General features: G+C 42.4%; 1 protein-coding gene across 3 annotated transcripts in view; it reads right to left on the bottom strand.

Annotated features, from left to right (window-relative positions):
- The window catches only part of STON2 (stonin 2), a 76,337-nt gene extending 69,148 nt beyond the window's left edge, over positions 1-7,189 (bottom strand). The window contains exon 1 of one of the 3 annotated variants that reach the window (XM_056347270.1): positions 7,035-7,189. The gene's annotated coding sequence lies outside the window, so the exon portion shown is untranslated. Of the gene's footprint in view, positions 1-5,771; positions 5,793-7,034 lie in introns of those variants that run through there. The other 2 variants (XM_056347271.1, XM_056347272.1) reach the window with 2 other exon arrangements.
- Positions 7,190-15,342: the final 8,153 nt, after the last annotated feature.

Raw genomic sequence — 15,342 nt, 5'->3', positions numbered from 1 at the left:
TAAAGCAGGGTTACTGTTGCCTTGAAGGCTCTGGAGTCTAGTCAGGAAAACAAAGCAGAAAGAACATTATGAAGACTTCACTCACGTCATTGAAAAATCGGTATAAAGCACTGCAGACAGAGACAGGTGGTGGGCACTCCAATAAATACTGGCAAGACCTTTTTTCATTAAAAAGTTTGGAAACCAAATATCCTTCTCTACCCGTGCCCTCTTACATAAGGCAGGGCTGCATGTTTGACAGCATGGCTGCTTTCTGAGCCCGTGCTGGAAACACAAGTAACACGGTCAGGTCACCCCACCTCTCCAGCCAACCCCCTGTAGCTGTAAGCGACCATGGTTATGCTGCTCCTCAGCCCACAACACGCCTCAGCTGCGCAGCATTGTGATATGTGGAAATACCAGTTCACAGCAACATTAACGCAGCACTGCAGCTCTCTTGCCAGCTCTGGGGAAGCTGAGTCCAGCTAACCTTTGGCAAAGCAGACAAATTTTGGAAACGGGATACAGATAAGTTGACTTTAGAATATTTGGGATATTTACCTCCCTCTTTCATAAAAGCACAGACCCACAGAGGGACTGGGACTTTCTGTTTCTGTTACCAGGACAGGTGGTGACTCACTGTGGCAGAGTTGTAAATCTGACACCAGCATAATTCACACAGACACAAACAAAAGCGTGTTTGTTACAAACTACTGAAAATTAGCAGAATTAGAAGAATTTCAGGGGGTTTTAAGACAAACTTCCTGAAAAGAAGTGAGTATTGCTTGAAAGTTAGGGCCTGTTTCAGGGTCACTGAAGAGCTTAATGCAGCTGTTTCAGAGCTGCAGCTCCTAAAGATCTGTGGTCACCCTCAATCAGTCTTAGCTCCAAGCATATTCGTATCAATAACCTGGACTGAATACAGGGAGGATTTGCAATCTGAGCACACATATAGTGTGGTAAACTGATACCGCTACCTCTGTTCAGAGAGACTTCGACAATTAAACTGCAGAGGTCAGAGATGAGTTACTTAGGAGGGGAAAGCCCAGATCTGCCTCATCTTATTCTACCTCAGTTTTATCCCCTTCAGTGACATTAGATATTCTGGCAGTGAATATCCCCCAAAAATCCATACTCCTATCAGCTAAGAACTTACTCCTCATGCTGAACTCACGCACGTTATACTTTGGAAGGATGTTTAGGAACATGCACCAGATGTTTCCACCACATATAATTTTTATACATGGGATATGATTTTTAGCCAGGTAAACATCAGAACTGCAGTGAACAGGAAACAGCGCTGCAAGGATCAGAGCGAAAGAAGCATTTTTGGTGGTAAGTGTCTGTCCTCAGAGGCAGCTAGCAATTAAACAGCAATTAATCATTAAACTTCATAGGCCAAATTCTTCCCTACAGCTGTTCCATTGAAACCACTTCATTAGAAAATAAACTGTCCTTGTGCTGTGGAGCTTGACCAGCTCGAGTTTCAGTTATGCAACTAGTAATACCTTTTCTCATCATCAAAAATGCTTGGTTGTGCTTTTTCCATGTGTTTCCATCACCCACACAACCACAAAACCACCATGCAGTTCTGTAAAATGGTACCTTCTGTTCACAAGAGGCCCCTTGTTCAGATAGCAAGAGAAGAAAATTACTGCATCGTATACCCACCCCTGTTTTCAAAAGTAAATTAAAGATAATTCTTTCATTTCATTTCACAGCTGGCAAACCCAAGAGCCCACAGAGAGAATTAGTTTCTATAAATATTCATGTCTATAAATGCCAACTAAAACTTGGCCTAAGAGTGCAATGAAACAAGAAACACAGCTCAGCAAAAGACATCCTTTCTCTCCAGCTCACCAGGCAGGTCTGCTGCCCTTGGACCAGGAGCTCCACTTCGAATGTCCGCTCCAAAGCACGCTGCCTGCTCTTCAAATATTAGGATAGTTTTGTGCTGCTAGAGCACCTTCGTAGGCTCCTGAAGTGTACTGGTCAGTTCCATCCTCTGTTGCAAGCCGAAGGAATTGTGCCAAGACATTTAGTTCAGTTACCTTAATAAAGCAAGATGAATCACATCTCATTTAACACCGGAACCCCAGTTAGATATCTGAGATAGTCACCTGATGCTCTGTTTATAGTCAATAGAAGGAACACACCACCTCCGGAGGATCCTTCTTCTGATCTATTTTCGAAAGAGGTGAATCCCCCTCCAGAAAGACTATAGCAATTAACATAGGCTTGCATGTCTTTTTTCACACCAAAATTAAGGCAACTGAATCACAGCCAAAAATAACATTAGACCTATACTCCCCCTTTCACCGATATGCTGTGCTAGTCTAGATCCTCCCCTCTTCCAGGAAGTCTAACTCCCCAAACTCTACAGCGCACACTCCTGATCCCACAGAACTTCTATGCAGGGATATATTGTTATTGCCAAATCACCTACACAGACACACACACACACTTTCAGGTTATTTTCCCATGCTGCTTTTTGGCTCCCTCGTTCGGTACTCCTGGGGCTGCTATTTGTTTCTTTCAGGACTCTTTCTGAAGAGTTTCACTTTGTTCTGTCTTCCCGGCAGGAAATGTCTGCAAGAATTAATATTCAAGATAATTTGTTGTATCTTATATCTTGTTGCATTTTATGCAACAAAACACATCAGTGGGATCACAATGTGTCTATCCCACGTTCCCTGTCAATATCAAGCAGGGAACCACGCCTTACTCTGCAAAGAATGAACAAGAGACACTTCAGCAGTCGTTTGTTACTTGAAGACTTATTTCTCCTTTCATACAAATGCCCCTGAGCAATATGAGATGAAATCACAAAGTGCTGAAATGGCACAACTAATGAAGATGTTCCTATAGCATTCATCTTCCAATAAATAAAAATGTAAATTTCAGGAAAGCCTTACACACATTTCTAGGCATTTCACTGCAGTAGACTGACAGACCTTAATGTATCATTGCTGAGAAAATATTTTCATTCATTTTAGGAAATATTTACTGTCAGAAAAGTACCTGTTGAAGGGTTTTCAGGATGGGTAAGCACAAAAGCTCTTTAATGTTATGCTTGCCTTTCATGAACTGTATCTCTATAGAACTGATATTTAAGAAACCTATATATTTCAGTAACCTACTTTCTTTATGAGTATTTTCTATTAATAAGGCACTATTTATTCCCGTGGTTATCCAAGGGACACATGCATTGATGCCTTCTCTCAACTTTTTTAACATCACGCTATGATGTTTATATTTTCCCTTGTATCTTTTCTGTAAATATATACCGAAGATTGTTACATTTAAAAAATTGGTAACAAGTTGTCAAGATGCTATATCCTAAGTTTACACTAGCAAGCAGTGCAAAACCTTACCGATACGAGCAGAGCTGTAGGGTGAAACACCTGGCACCAAGGGCAGAGCTTTCACAGCACTTTTTTGTGGCTTTTACTTCCAGTTATTTCCAATCTCATCCTGTAAACTGAATTTGCATTAGCACTTGGAGTACATTAAATGAGCTCCTGGAGTTCTTCTGACTCAGTTTTATCCCAGACAAAATTAGTTTATGTGCTCTGAGATGCAAACTGAAGTGCAGTAAGTGCAAATGATCAGAACATTCATTTCAAGTGCGTTCCTGCTCTAACCAATGCACTAATGTATTTGCATCCGTAGTTATTCAGAAAAGAAGGGAATCCTGAAACCCTGATGCTTGTCCCCTGCTACCTCCACAGGACCACATTTTCTCAGTTTTTTCAGTCTCAGTCTCTAAAATTTTACACCCTTGAAGTCTGAAAGAAATAGAGCCTCCCACCCCATTCACCTTATTTGCACATTTAGAAGATGGTAAAAGTTGATGGCAGAAGTCAAGATGTGATTCATAATCCCTACCTGGGAAGCAACCTTATCCATACAGACACCTTCAGATGGATTTCTGGCCCTGTTTAAGATCCTCGCAAAACTTTCACCATCTAAAAGAGGCAAAGATTTAACCCCTAATGTTTCCAGACATATCAGCCGAGCTGTAAGGCTTCTAGTTATGTTTCCTAGGACTCAAATTCATCTGGTCACAGTTACAGCCATAGTCCTGAAGACACCACATGCTCATACTCAATGTATACAGACAGGCATAGCTTCCTTGAGGTTAACCACTTGTCAAATTATTACATCCATTAGTAGAATTTGCAGTCCTTTAAGAAACCACCCAGCATGGTTGGACTCCAAAGAAAACGTATTAAGAAATCAGAGGACAAGAAAAAAATTATCTAATTTTGCCACTGAATAATTTATGATTTTTTTTTTATAATGCAACTACCCATTCAGACAAATTGCCCAAGAATTGCCTTCTGAAGGCTTTCCTTTCCTAGCTGACTGCAGAGTAAACTTAAGTAATTAGCTTAGAAACATGCAACTTTCAGGTGGCCAAGATTACCTTAGAAGATTGCCATCAACACACGAATCATTATAGTTCTATAGCTTATTTTCTGATTGTTACTTTTTCTAGCTTTCCAACTTTCAAAAGGAAAGCTAACATTGTTGCAAAGCTTCTGAGGATAAAACATTTACTTTCAGTCTGCCTTTAAGAACAGGGCTTTTCAACAACTCAAAATGCACTTATTCTGCTAGTTTATTGGCAAAGACCATGACAGGTGCTTTGCCCAAAGCCTCAGTGCAGTGCTCGGGCTAAAAGATGCATGAAGAAAGGGTACTACCAGGAGCAAAATGTCAAAGCAGAAGAATCCACAAGCTGTGATCTTGTAGCTGATGCCACCTTGGCAACTGCCTCATTGACTGGAAAAGTCACCATTTTCACAACACTGGCAACAGAAGCGTTGCAGAGCAGAACATCTTGAGAGATTTGTGACACACACAGATACCATTTCTCATCTTCATTTGCGGATGCTGACTTCAGATAGCTGAAAATAAAGGACTCTATGAACATGATGTATTCAGCCCACTCATGGTATGGTTTTAACCCTCTCAGAGTCTGGGTTTCTCAACCAGGGAACTGTACCAACTGCTGATTCTTAACAAGATAGCTGCAAGGTAGCCACAAACAAGGACTGGAGATGGGGAGTTTGCCACTATTGAGATGTAGCTGTTGCTTTGTTACTTTGTGTCCCTTGGACTGTTATCTAAATCAACCACACAGCTGAGTTATCAATTATGCCACTGATGTAGCAAGGGATTCAGGGAACTTGGTAACAGAGAGATCGGCTGTTAAAGACCAAGGTATGCTGTTAAGTCCTTAATGATAATTAAGGACATGAATTGTGAGAGAGTACAGCTAGTCAGAATTGAGATACAGTGCAAATTGCAAGAGCAGGAAAAAAGCTGACTTTTCTCTCTACTGGAAAGTTTAATGGTCATGCTCTTGATGGCATTCATATTTTTAAAATAATTTAAAAGCTACAACTATAAAAAAGCAGCAATCACTAAAGTTGCCAGCTGTACTCCTGTATCTAAGGAAACTCTGCTTGGGAGTTACTGCTACTTGCTTTGTACTTGAGATCTGCTTAGGGGTAACATGAAAAGCCTTTACTCTTATACCGAAAAAGTCAAAGATTTACCTGACAGAAGCATGACATAACAGATTAAGCATAATTCACGGTGAATACAGCTTTATGTTATAATCAATCAAACCTGAAAATTCCTGGAGAAGAGAGAACCTAGCCATTTGGAAACTAAATAATTAGGAAGGTCATAAGTGTTGCATAATCCCATGTAATGCATCTCACTGGAGATGGGGAAAACCACTCTCCAAGCTGCTTCGTGATAACACAAACTTGGCTTACCAACGTAAACGTGTTTATGCGGAAAATATTAAGGCAAAGTTCAGAGCTCGCTTGTCTGCACGTCAGAAGGTATGTTTCAATCATGTCAGCAGAGAAAAAAATAAATAAATAAAGGAGAAATCAGTCATGTGTCACAATTAGCAAACATAAACATTTTGCAACCAACCTGTAGCTTGAAATTTACTTGCCCAAACTAGTAAGTTTACAAAACGCACGTTCCATGGCAGACAAGAATGATTCACAGCCGATTCACAAGAAACGCAACGTCTGCCCGGTTTTTGCCTTGACAATACTAAAAATGCCCTCACACCGATACTGTGGAGTTGTTGCCAGGATAATTCCCAGCGAAAGGCGCGACCAAGCCGGGGAAGCGGGGAGCTGTAAGGCATCGCCCCGGCGTCTCAGGCACCCAGCATTATTTTTTTTCCCCCACTCGTTTCTCTCTGAAAAACTGAAGTCTGAAAAAGGATTAAACCATGGGCGAAGAACAAAATAAATAAACCAGAAAAGCTGAGTCTGGTCATAGGCAATTAGTTAACGAGACAACAAAAACCAGCAGAGAAAAGCCGAGCTGCAGCACGGAAAGGGTATTTCGCCCACCAACCAGGCAAACTCCCAGGGAAGGGGCTGCCTGGCCGTACAGCAACACAAAAACGCACTTTGCACGGAAACGTGCCGGCTGAGCCTTTTAACCCCCAATTTACACAGCGCAGACACACGCCCGCCAGCCAGAGGAGCGGCGGCTCCCCCTCGCCCGGCGCTATCCCAGCCGCAGAAATCCGTTTCACAACCGGCGCGATTCCGCGGACTGGTGAAAAGAAAACCCCAGCCCGGAGTGCCGGCGGGGAGGGCGGGGGGGTAGGTGGCCACCGGCAGCTTGCACACGCCGTGACGGCCCGTTAACCCCTCGGCGGCCGCTGCCAGGCGGGGAGCGCTGCCGCGGGGGAAGATGGCCGGGGGTTGCTAGGCTGCCTGCCGTAAACAGCCTGCACCGCGCCGGGCGCCGGGGGAGGCTGTGAGGGCCGGGGGGTGCAGCAGGGGCCGGCCGGGAGCCCCGGCCAGGGGAAGGCGCCGGAGAGCCGAGGCGAGCCCCCAGCGCCGCAGCGAGCTCCGCGAGGGGGGCAGGCTGCAGCCCCAGCTCCGGCACCTGCCTTCGCCTCAGCTTTCCTCAGCTCCGGTCGCCCCCCGGCCGGCAGCCCCCTTCCCCGGCTGCCAGGAAGGGAAGCGCGGGGCCGCGCACCCCCCCTCCCCCGCGGAACCTACCTGCGGAACCGCTCCGCGGGGCGACGCTGCCGCCGGCCGCGCTGGCGGACAGCGCGCTGAGGGGAGGCGGTGGCGGCCCGCCCCCCCCCGGGCAGCGGCAGCGCGGGGCCGCCGCCATTGGGCGCTGCCCGGCGGCGCGGGGCCACGGCGGCGCCCCATTGGCCGGGGGCGGCCCGCGGGGCTGGGCGGGAGCGGGCGGCCGGCGCTGAGGGAGCCGCGGCGGAGGGCTGAGGGGACGGCGGCCGCTCCCTCGCCGCCCGCCTTGGCCCGGCCCGGTGGGGTCGGGGCCTGCGCTTACACACGCCCGAGTCAGCGCTGTCGCCAGGCTCAGGGACAGCCGCCTCGGAGAAACGCAGCAACGTGTAGGTGAAAAAGTATAATGCGAAAAAAACCCACAAACCCCACAATCATTTTGCTGTGCATGTGTGTGTGTGTGTGTGTGACTCAACCGGCATTTTCATAAATAGCGTCGTATTTTTGTAAATTTGTTTGCATTTATTTATTGGCAACTGACCATTTTGTGTTCCCACTTTCAATAGAAATTAATAGGCGTCTCCATCCTTCCCTCAGACCCTGATGAAGCCCACAGACCACCAAATACCCCCGTAGTGCGTATTAGTAGTTGATTTTAACTGTTAATGTTTAAAAAACTAACTGCCATGTCTGTAACCCAAACCATTTTCAAGCCGTAGTAGCATTATATATAGTATACTATATATGTAGTAATACTGTAGTGGTATTACAGTATTGCTCTATACTATAACATACAGTATTACTAGCAATGTACATCTAAAACACTACTCTTACTTCTGCCCTCAAAGATCTCAGGCTGCAACTTGCACATGCCAAGATATTTATGGAGGCTTTAATTTCTAACCCTACTACAGCTTCAAGGCTTCTGCTGCCAGGCGGGCTGTGGGGGACAAACGCGTGCATCACGCCTACGATGGCGAGCGAGCGCAGATGGGTACATACGCACCCGCACCCTCGGCACATCAGGGAGCGACTCGGGATTGCTGGGGAAACGTGTCACCAAAGAGCTTCCTAGAAAAGTGAAGCCTGCAAGCTGAGAAATGTTAGTAACCTTAACAGCTGCATGCCGTTATCGTAACAGCCTTAATTAGTAGTGTGGGCTGACTGTCAAGGAAAAAAAAAATGTACACAAGTGTATCTCTTCCAGGTGAACTGGTTAGAAAGTGCTCTTGTAAAACACTGGGAAAATCTCAAATGGAAAGCGCAAGATAACCACGCCATTATAACTGGTGACACACTCGGCTGCTGCGCGTAGCTGGTTCATCTGATTTTGTCTTGACGGAGCTTCCAAATGGGTCTGAAGGTTTAGAATTGGTGCGTGCTGATCTGCGGACATGCATGAAGCAGCACACCGCCACCCCAAGGAAATACCAAAGCCTCCGGGATACGAGGCGGGGGGGGGGGTGTGGGGGGGGGGGGCGGAAATCTCCACTGGCACAAAACACTGACACGAGTGCCAGCTAGAGGTGGTTGCGAGAAGATAACACACAACTCAAAAACACTCCCCAACAGTAGTCGTAGGTCATGCATAGTGTTATCCAGCAGTATAAAACGCCGATTTCCCAAACCAAACTAGGGATTCAAGGCTGGTAGCTGTACTCATTTACACGTGTAAAGGTTAACTACAACACAAGGACACCGGGTAGTTCTGCTCAAGTACAACTGGTGTCTTTGTTTCTTCTCATAATTATTTTATGAGCCAGGAGAACTACAGATCAGTTTCCCAGTTGTTTCCCTCTATCTTCCCCATCTTTAATAAATCCTGCATGCAGGATAACATCATCGACCTCCACTGTGCTGGCCTGGGAGAGATCCTGACTAGAAAAAGACTCCAAGGCCATCAGCCCTTTCCTGGTTTCGGTCAAGTCCTAAACCCCATTTCTTCTTTTCCTTTTTTTCCCTCGTTTATTTTCTGAATAGCAGCATCAGGATCAGCCATTACAGAGTAACTCTTCCCAACAGCGCTATGACCCTGTAGTCACAAAGGCAGCTACAAATGCTGTCACAAAACAGTCCAGCAGTGGCAGTGGTTGCTATATCTTGCATCACTTAAGCATACAGTATGAAATTTCATCGATCAGGTTGTAATTAAGACTCAGCACCAGAAATACAAGTTACGTTTTCCATCTGTGCTGTCTTTTTCCCCACCAAGCATGTTGACTAATAGCCTTTAGATAGTTTAGAGGTTTAGGAAAGGGATGTTTCTTCATTTAAAAACTCATTAAAGGCAAAAGGCTTGCACATAATGTATTGCTCTTTTAGCACTTTTTCCTCTTCTTAAGCTGGCTGTAAGCGCTAATTACTTTTGCTGATATTAAGTAAACTGCAGTTGCATTCAACATCCTTTCAAAATGGGGAGGGGGGGGAAGATGATTTAGAACATTCGGTTCTCTTAAACTATTTATTCCATCAAAGTTATTACACCATTACCACAGCATCAGACAGCTCTGTTTAACATCATTATTATATTTGGACTTGTAAGAAATGTTTACTTTTTTGTTTCTGAAATACTTTTGCTATTAAGATCTAGAATGGAGGAGCTAGCATATGACAGATTCTTAAGTTTTCCTGAGTCTTCTCAGAATTAAAAACACAGAGAACACTTTTGGTCAGCCCTGAAGCAGTCAGGCAGTTAGACCAGATGATTGTTGTAAGTCCCTTCCACTGAAATATTCTATTCAGAATATTGAATATTGTCAGAACGTTTCACTATTTCAGTATTCTGGCATCAAGAGTCAGAAACAAAGGTACTCTTTTTCAATGCTTGCACATTAAATTTCTGGTGGAAAACTGCTATTCATACAATAGAAAGGGAAGCTAGAACATATTCAAACTTCGTTCTCCCCAAAGTAAGGAGAGGAAAAATTATTTTTTTAAAAAAAATCAAATACACTCCAGAGAGTCTGGTTTGCCCACTTCAAATATTTTGGATTTAAAGAACAAAAATTATGTCCCTCCATTTTCTAGAATATGACATAATGGTGCATATTAACCATAAAAATACAGCATTCTATTGCAAGTATTCTGACCTATGTTGAAAATATATTTATGATGGGACTCTAAAGGGTTCAAGCATGTGAGATCATAACTATAAATACAGGTACTGAATAACTAAAGGCTAGAACAATCCTGATTTTAATGTATTTTGAATATAGACATCACCTGACTTTTTGTTCTTTCAACTTGACAGGGTTTTTAACGTTAATATTTCATTATAAAGACAATATCAATAATTCATTACATCTTGAGAAACTCTTAATCATGCTACCTTATTCTAACATGAAACAATGATTCTCATGCAAGCTTTACTGCAGATTTGACTGAAATCATCAGTTAACAGAATTCAATGTATTTCATTGTATTAAATGAAGTGAGGAATCGTGATTTAATCCTTCATGATATCGCAACAGAGGCCCAATTCAAAAGTGTACAGAAGCACTTCCAGAACTTTTTATCCATCTGGACCCACTTCCATGATGAAGTCTGTACTTCACATACTTCTTTATGCCTATCACAAAGTACAGCCTCACAGGGGTGTTTGTTCATGTGTGCTCCTCTGCCCATGGGTTGATACCGACACAACACAAAGAGCAGTAAGAGAAAAATAAACGCCTTGTGCCCAAAGATTGTTTGCTTAGCTTCCTTACCTCATAGACATGTGGATGCACACAAACAGACTTGGCTTCAGCTGACACAGCCGAGCCTGAAACATCACGCGTCAGGAGAGAACTGTGTGTCTCGCTTATGGCAAGACTAGTTTGAAACCAATAGCTCTGGGACAAAGACACTGTTTCTAGCATGGTAGGTCATCACCTTCATTTCCCGTTCATAGACTGGGCATTTTCCCCAAGGAAAGAAATTGCTCAGGTGTCTGGGTACCTTTGTTTTGCCATGTAACAGCAAACCAATGCAATCAGTAGCTGCAGAGCACATTCTGCCAGCAATTCGAGTAAGTGAAGAGTTTGTAGAACAGCAGTGCTAGGAGTGTTATGGCTAGTGGAGGAATCTGAAAGCATCAAATGCTTAATGTGAGAAGCATATGCAGAGTTAAAGACCTATCAAACATGTTCATTTACGTAATTTGAAAACTTCCTTTTCTGTAGCTGCAAGATTTGGCATGTAGAAATTCTGAGGAGACAGTGGAAATGAGTATTTTGTCATGCTTACATAAGGAATAGTATTTGAAATTTACAGTCTATCTTTTGTTCTAGCATCTTTCACAGTATCAAAGAGAAGACTAACGAGACACTAATGTGAAATGTTAAAAAAGAGGATTTTTTTAAAAAATATTTTTTTTTAGTTTACTTCTCTGTTCATTTTCTGTATTTACCATAGATTCTTCAGTTCTCAGCCAAAGGGTTATTTGCAAACTGCTCTAAATATGAGAGCTGTATTCTATGGTGCTGAACTGGCATCACCAGAAACATTTAAAAGTATTTCCTATCAATCTATATTTTGGAACCAAACTGACAAACATAGTGAGGAGCTAACCTTTGGGGGCTTGTAAACTCAAAAGTAATAATTAGGCCCCAAAACAGTAACAGAAAGAAATTTTATATGTGCAAAATCATATAAACAGTTTTTCTGTCTCTGTGGGGCTTTTCACTGAATATGCAAGATACCAGAGTAAGCAAACGAAGTTAATAAATTGCACTCGCTAAAGTGTTTGTTAGTTGAGAGGTAATAAATGAAAGCAGGTAGTACATGAAGCAACCCTTCTTCCTGCTCTATTTTGAAAGGTTCCTACCTACCTGCACCCTCTTTCTTCCACAGAGTAAAAGATCAGACTCCTAGTAGGAAACAGAGTAAGACTGTTTGTTTAGCAAAGGGGCAGAAAAAGCCAACACAGCTGCATGCAGTGAGATCACCACATTTATCTCACTGGGTCTGAATTCTCTTACTGCAGTCACCTCCCTTCTGTGCAATGTTTCCCAGGTTTCAACAATCAAGTCAGATTTAAACTTATTTGTAAGAGACATGAAATCCTTTAGTTACCCCCTTACATTTAACACTACACTCTGGATTCCACAATAAAATGTATACGTACTTTGGTGTGGGTGTTCCTCCTAATGGACTATGCAGTCCTATAATCAACGTGATGAAAACCAGAGATGAAACTAAATGGAACCTGGAAAGAATTAACTCAAGTCCTCTCGATCTCACAGCACCAGTAATGAACATAATCAGCTACTGGAAAACTCACCAAACATGTAGATTTTCAAGCCTTTAGCCTTTGAATTCAAAGGTGGATGATTCTCCAAGAAGTATCGTTTTATTATCCAAAGTTATAAGCCTCAGAATGGGACATGCCACATGATTTATTTGTTAGTTTTAACATTAGCTAGAATAATGACTTTAGGGTCTACGAAATGTATTTGATCTGCCCCCCTCCCCCAATCCATTTTTAATACTAGTAATGCAGCAAGCTTTTCCTTTAAACTTGTTGTTGAATAGACCTGGGGAAACTTTCCAAATAAAGTTTTATTTAGAAGCACTTAAAATGCCATTAATGGAATTTCAGTATATAGCAAAGTCCAGAACCTACTGGACATAAAAAAATACTGTAAAATATTGTAAAATACAGATTTCAAGTTATTTGGATAGCTCAAATATTCCATCAAATGGTCTCAGTGAAGAAGTGATTTTATAAGACATCTTTGTCACATGTTGCTAAACATTTTCACTTGCTTTAGTTGGAAAGAATTTGTACTTTAAGAAAATCTGGATTGAACTTTGCAGAAGTAGCCAGTCCTGGAAGCTATGCCCAACCAATCCACGTTTTATCTGTGCATAATAGCGCAAAGTGTGTTGCAAGGCAGACTAGTGTGACGGAAGGTTGGTGGATATACATACTAAAAAAGCTTTAACAGTCCAGGGAAGGTAATTCTTTACCAGGTCTTTCCAGAAGCTACAGTGATTTTTGATTTTGGAATTCTGCTCTGCAAATACATGAGAAATGAGAGTACTGAATTATTTCATTTTGATAAGTAAGTTTCTGAAGCTCCTGCAACCACTCTTTTCTCTCTCAATGTATATGTGTGTCTATATATATACACACACACACGCATACATACATCTCTAGATACACACACACACATCTTCCCACGATGTGACAATGACTAGAAGTGTGGAAGTTACTTCTTTCCTAATCTTTGAGATCTAAAATACTTTTTAGCAAGTCCGAGTCACCATTTAGCGTCTGGTGCCACCTTGTGGCTGCAAACACACATCGCAGGTATAAGTTTTTTTGCAGCAGAAGCCATTAATTAGAAGTAATAAAAAGAGAAAGATTTTAAGTATTGAATCGTGTACAGAAATGGAGCTATATTCATAAATAACAGATGGAAAATGGAACATCTGATTTTACAGTACAGTTTATGCCTATGTTTAGGAGGAGGGATCGGTATGAAGAAAAACAAGCATGGGGGAAAAAAAAAGAGGAGGAAACGGGGAAAATGCCTCACAACAGAACTGGAGAAATATAGTTTAAGTGTCTTGCGAGACAAAAAGTAATATTATGCCAAAATATTTTCAAAAATCTGGAATTGCAACTTGTGTTATGTAGAAAGCCCAAAAAGCTGGGTAGCAAAGAAATAAAAAGTGCGAGCAACTTATCCCTTAAGTGGAGGTCTGCCTGAATGCTGCTGCACTCAGCAAAGCTTACCAAAACAAGCAGCAGCAGCACTGATACCTTTCAGGGTAAAAACATTCTGTCTGTGACTCGCTACAGATTTCAGTTACTGTGCTGTGGAGCTTAAATCACATTTACCTCTTGCTACATGAAAGGCAACTACAATGGTGCTCCATCTCCACTTTTTTTCTCTCTGAAAACAAAAATTAAGACTATACATTAAAGTATTCATCACATGGATAGATGGTACAGCACCCCCCTTCAACATAGCTTTGGAAGAAAGTAATTTACAAGTCTTCTGAATTTTTTGTTGCAGAATACAGTGATTTTTCCTCAATTATTCTTTATAAAAACAGGAATTGAAGTCAGATTTCAGAAATGCTATTAAGCTCATGGTCATTTAGAGATGAGGAAGAATTTTTTGGCGTTATACCAAATAACACATTCTAATGAAGCAGGTGCTGCAGGTTTGCAAACTATAATTTTAATATTTTAATTTTAAATGAAGTGATTTAGACTTAGCAGAATAAAACAACATAAAAACCCCCAATAAAAACAGACAATCCAACAACCAAGCCACAAAACCAAAAGAAATATATGAGTTATCAATGAACATTATTCAGTGGCTTCTTCTTTTTAATAAGCCAACCAACCAACCACAACAAAAAAAATCCCAATACAAAAAACCCACCCACAAACTAAACCCAAACCACACCTTCCCACCGCAACCCCCCCAATCATTCATAAACCTGGTACTCCGTTCCAACCGTAGCAAACAACTCCCTATTGACCACAGGCTACAAGTAAAACAAGGTTTTTGGCACTTCTGACCCCACCTCACTTGAGCACATCAAATATCAAGCCAGCAGCTCTTTTGGAAGGTGAGGGATGCCCTCACTACACTTAAGCTACATTAGTCAGACTGAAGCTGGGTTTAGTACCTGCAGTTCCTACCTGCAACAGGTGCTATTGGCAGCAGCAGAAAACGTGGGAAGCCTCCAAATACTTCAGAAAACTACATAACATGGGCTGATAACCGAGACAGTTCCCTTATTGGTGCCTTCCATAGCCATTACCATTGCTCCCTCACTCTCCTTGTCCCTGTTTTCTTCCAAATCAATAAACACGTTGGAAAGCAAGGCAACATAATACATTTATGAGAGAGGACTCGCTCCCAACAGGTGGAGCCTGAAGGGATGAGTGGGTTGGAAAAGGCCTGAGAAGCAAGCAAAATTGGCAGTTTGGAGTAGTCTCTCCCCCAGTACGTTTCTAGTCACTGTATTATCTTTGCATTAGTATTGCAAGTGCAATAGTAATCCTAAAGCTACCGGCCACTGTTCTTGAATCACACAGTAGTTCTGCATCTGCCACACACGGTACAGATGCTGTAGATGCTGAAGAAGGGGTCACACACATACACAACACACGCACACAGAGGGCAAATTTCTGGCACAACTGAAGATAAACCACATAATTTTCCATTCCCCTTTCTATGCCACTCAAATTAAGAGATTTACTTTTCGAAGAGGAATAGAAGTGAAAGAAGTGTGAGTATAGAAAGGGATGCATTTAGCAGCGGCATGTATCAGTGCATATGACTGACAACTGACATCCTCTTGTATCATAACCACTGTGAACAGAGGG

The sequence above is a fragment of the Falco biarmicus genome, chromosome 7 (assembly GCF_023638135.1).
Source record: "Falco biarmicus isolate bFalBia1 chromosome 7, bFalBia1.pri, whole genome shotgun sequence".
Taxonomy (NCBI): domain Eukaryota; kingdom Metazoa; phylum Chordata; class Aves; order Falconiformes; family Falconidae; genus Falco; species Falco biarmicus.
This window is presented reverse-complemented; position numbering and strand designations above follow the sequence as displayed.